A 5037-nucleotide genomic window follows, 5' to 3' on the forward strand; every position below is an offset into this window, starting at 1 on the left:
TTCTTCAGCACTGCAGGGACAATGATAACAAGAGGGGTTTCGTGGCAGGTTTGACAACTATATCCTCTATGCTGATACGCTGATAGCAGGCTAATTTCAGGGAGCTTGGGCTTAACCCCTTTCCTTTCAAACCTGGCCATCAATTGGAAGGAACCCCAATGTAAGCTTTTAGATTTTTCTACTCAAATACATACGGGAAATTCTTGTGTGTGGCTGTCCCTAAGGATGTATCTGATTAACGTGAGGGTTATCTGAGCCTGCAAATGTATATATTGAATCCTTAAGTGTAAATATTATGGAGCAATACAAAATAGCCAGGCTCACGAGATGGGAACTTTCATTTTTATAACTTCTTTCTGATTTTTGTGTATGCACAGCATAAGAAATAGAAAAGGACAAAGAAGAATAAAAATCACATACTACAGGAATAACCAGAGATACCCCAGAGATAGTCAAACAAAACCACTGTTAGTATTTTGGCTTATTTCTTTCCATTTTAGAATTTGGTGTTTTTAAAATTGTTTTCCTATTGTTGACAATTAGGTTATTTCTACATTTTCACTATTGTAAATAATACAGTAATGAATATCATTGTTTAGTAATTTTCAGTGATCGCTATAATTTACTTAGGATACTTCCCTAGAAATAGAACTACTAGGAATATAATATAGAGATTTTTAAGGATTTAGAAAAATATACCCAAATTACTTTCCTAAAGTTTCAACTAATATACACGGTCACCAACTGGTGGCATGAGAATAAGAACCTTCATTCCAGCCTGAAAGGCAAGTGTGAGTTGGGGAGCAGAGAAGTGAATTGTTAGAGTACTTACAGTGAGAAAAGTAAAGGTGAAAGAAAATAGGAATGAAGGTAGAGAGGTGTGAGATAGGTTCTAGGAGCGCATATAAAATGCTGTAAGAAAGGATATGAAACATAACTCCTACTTACTGGCAGAAATCGGAAGGATTGTACCCAGCACCAAACAGGAAGAAACCTTCTCCTCTGTTTACTCAAATGAGTGACAGTAGTAAAATGGCCTAGAATTGGAGAGTAGCCTGGCCCCCAGGACCTTGAGAGGCAGATTCCTGAGGGACAGAGAGGACCGTAGGCTGATGGGAAGGAAGTGATAGCAGGGATTTTCCTAGAAAGGTGACTGGCCTGGTGTGTCACTCTGTGGCAAACGAGCTTTGTGTTTGACCCATGTGGGGCTCCACAGTGGCTGTGAAGCAAAGGGGACCCCTGTGAAGGTGAAGCAACCTTTAATATGAGATAGCTCCATCCTTCTTAACTTTGAGTGTGACTAAGAAGAATAAACCTTTGATCTCTCTCAGGAATGATATTGAGATCTGCCCAATTTCATCACAGCTCCTATCTGGACAGTTTCATCTGTTTCCTGACAGTGTTAAGAATTGCTACGGCAACTCCAAGCTCTGAAAGATGAATGGCCACTGCGATCTGCCTGGTTTCATGCCTCGTGCCTGCCCAAAAATTAGAATACCATATAAACAATAATATTTCCTTATTTTAGAAGTTCTCTGACATCGCAGGAGCTTCCACTGGATGCTTTAAAAGAAAATCTGTTTCTCTCAACCCAGGTACCGACACAAATTCTGCCTTCATATATTTTATCCCATCTCAAATAACAATCCTAGAATTCTAATGATGGCTACGTTTGTGCAGCTCCTAGTAAATTACAAAGTGCTTTTCATATATTTTCTTATTCGGTTCCTACAACAGGGTGAGGAGGTATTGTCCCCATTTTATGTGTGCATTAACTGAGGCTCTGGGAAGTGGTGTGATTTGCTTAGGGTCATATAGCTGGTGAACCAGCAAAGCCAGGACTCAGAACTTCCACGTCCTCACAGCCACTGGAAAGGGATTTCTCCCTCACCCCCTAGATGGCCTAGACCAGGGCGCTCCAAAAAGCTTTCTGTGATGAAGGAAGTGCACCGTTCAATGCAGTAAGCACTAGCCACATGTGTCTATTGAGCACGTGAGATGTGGTTAATGCAACTAAGGAACTGAATTTTTAATTTAATTTAAAAAGTTTAAATTTAAATAGCCACATGTGGCTAGTAGCCATCATATTGGACAAGCCAGAGTTTTCTCGACCAGAGATCAGCAAACTATAGTTCACAGGCCAAATCAATCCTGCCACCCGTTTCTGTAAATAATATTTTGTTGGAACACAGCCACACGCATTCCTTTATGTATTGTCTCTGCTTTTGTGCTGCAGTAACAGGGCTGAATAGTTGCAAGAGAGACCTAAATTTGGCATGCAAAACCTAAAATATTTACTATCTTGCCCTTTACAGAAACAGTTGGCCAGCTCCTGTTCTAGACCACAGCCTTCTTCTGTGATGCTGGGTATTAGCTACAATAAGTCAACTGAATATAGCGAACCAGAGCTTGCGTTTTGGAGAGTCCAGCTGAGTTAATATCACAGCATCAACACTTAGCATCTGTGCATAATCTTAGTGTTCTAGATCTTCCTTCCCTCACCTGTCGAATGGGATTAACATTAGTCCTGCTGATATCGTTAGAGTGGTAAAGGATAAACCAAATAATCCCTACTGTGCATAACAGTGTCAGATAGATGTAAACACTTTGCAATGTTGTCTACTATTAAAGTGAAAACAGTGGAAATGGGAACTATTAGTAAGGTTTCTTTAGCTTCCAATAAATAATAATAAACAATGATAACAATAGTTACACATGTGCAGCATTTTCAGTTTATGAAGTGTTTTCACTAAGTTGTTTCATTTGACACTCATATCCACCCTGGGTGGTCAGGCAACCCAGGCCCATCTTATTACCTCATTTTTTTAGATGAGAAAACTGAGACTCAGAGATGATCCATAATTTGCCCAAAGTTTTATTGCTAGAAAATGGTAGAGTCAGGAGTTAAACCTGCAAATTCTGGCTACAAATCTTGCAATCACCCTACCATTATACAAAAATGGAATACCTGTTATGTTTTAATGGATTGGTTAATAGCCTCCTTACCTCAAAAATAAGCTAACTTTGGACTAGTTAAGTAATGTAGGTACGTGCTACTCAAAGCATGGTCTGCAGACCAGTAGCATCAGCATCACTTGGGAACTGGCTGAATGTGCAGGATCTCAGGTCCCATCCTAGACTCACTGAACCAGCACCTGCATTTTCACAAGATCCCAGGAGGTTCATACACATAGCAAAGTTCAGAAGTACTCACACTCTAGACCTTATAAACTAGAATCTCTCTTCTGCCTACACCCTACCACTTCATTCCTATATATTTACATCATTGGCCTCTAGGACTGTTGGGTACAACTGGAATGAATCTGTCCTCTTTCCCCCTACCTCATCAAACCTTTAAAATTACAAATTTGGAGAAGCATTAGTCTAAAGGAACAGATCGATTATTTTTAAAGATAGCTGATGACATCTCTAACTTGCATTTTGTGGGAATTTACTCCAGGCTAAACCACTCAGATCATTCTCTTCAGTACCGGCTTGCTGGACAATTGGTACCTCAGAAATTTTATTTAATTTTATTTAATTAATTTATTTTTTTAAGGATGGCACAGCTCACAGTGTCCCATGTGGGGATCGAACTGGCAACCTTGGTGCTATCAGCACCACGCTCTAACCAACTGAGCTAACCGGCCACCCTGGTATCTCAGAAATTTTAAAGCATGGTTCCACTAATCAGGGATTTAATGTTACCATAGACTCGTGGCAAGGTTATAATGAGATGGCACAGCTGTGAAATAATATATACCTGGTGATATCCTTGCTTTTCCTAATTTGGTAATCACAAACACCTCTGAATTCAGTGGGATAGACTAGCAATAGTCAAGTTTTCCTGGAAAGCTGCGGTGATGCCAGATCCTTCTTTCCCCAGCACCAAAAGCAGAAAGGAGGCCATTTATGAAAAGTACACACCTAGGCAGGTAAGTCTGCAGTTGGACTTGCCCTCTCTGACATTCCACTTAGAATGTGGCACATGCAACCCTTCAACCCCCTCTCACAGCCTTCCAGGGATGCAGTGTTCTCTGCTTGTCTTTTAACTTGCTTCTCCATCCTGTCTCCCAGTTTCCTTGCTTCTTTTGCCAACTCTTCGGAAACTGAATCCTTCTCCCACCCCAGCCCTCTGTCCATCCATCTACTAGCCTCTGACATGATTTTCCGGGATGCTCCTCCAACCTCAGCTGCTTCTGCCATGACTGCCCCTTTTCATCTCCTTGCCTGAGAAAAGCATCCAAGACATTCTACAGTGGAGGACATGACATCTCCCATTTCTTTCCCATTCAGCAAGAACAAGAAGCAGCAGATGACCTTGCAAACCAGGGCTGCTCCTACTTTATGGCTCTGTTACTGATTTGCCTTTGAAGTCCACACTGCCTCATACCACCCTGGCAACCCACTCTCACTTCTTCCAGGATTCAGTGCCAAGCTCACATTTCCTTCTGTACCTCAGCTTTTCCTGAGGAACTTTTCCTGGGGAACTCAGCATCCACGGGAGGAGCGTAACTTTCTGGCCTTACAGGTCCTAAGCCCCTCAACCCTTAGGCTTTCCTTTTCACCCACCAATGTTACTCAGCAGCACGGAGATGAAATAGAGAACAGTTTTTATAAGAATAATAAGATTAGATCAGTGTTTGAAACCTAGTTTTGCCATTTATTACCTTTTTGGTTTAGAGCAAAATTTAATTTTTTAATCTGAAAAATGGGTTTGATAATAATTGCCTCATTGGTTTGTTGAGAAGATTAAGGCAATAATGTGAGGAAGGAGTTTAGGTTGAGATGGATGATTGCTAATGCCTGCTACAGTGTAAGCTCCATGAGGAAAGGGATGCTTGTGTGCTTTATTGACTGCTGTATCCCCAGCACTAGAAAAGTGGTTGGCACATAGTAGACGCTCAAAAAAATTTTTTGTCAAAGGAATAGGATGAATGCATGTATGGTAGTCATGATCTTTACGATGACATTTTAGGTCTTGTCATTACCCTGAGGGTTTCCTCAGCTAAAAGTTCAGGCTCAGATGTCTCACCT

Source organism: Rhinolophus sinicus, linkage group LG02 (assembly GCF_036562045.2).
Source record: "Rhinolophus sinicus isolate RSC01 linkage group LG02, ASM3656204v1, whole genome shotgun sequence".
NCBI lineage: Eukaryota > Metazoa > Chordata > Mammalia > Chiroptera > Rhinolophidae > Rhinolophus > Rhinolophus sinicus.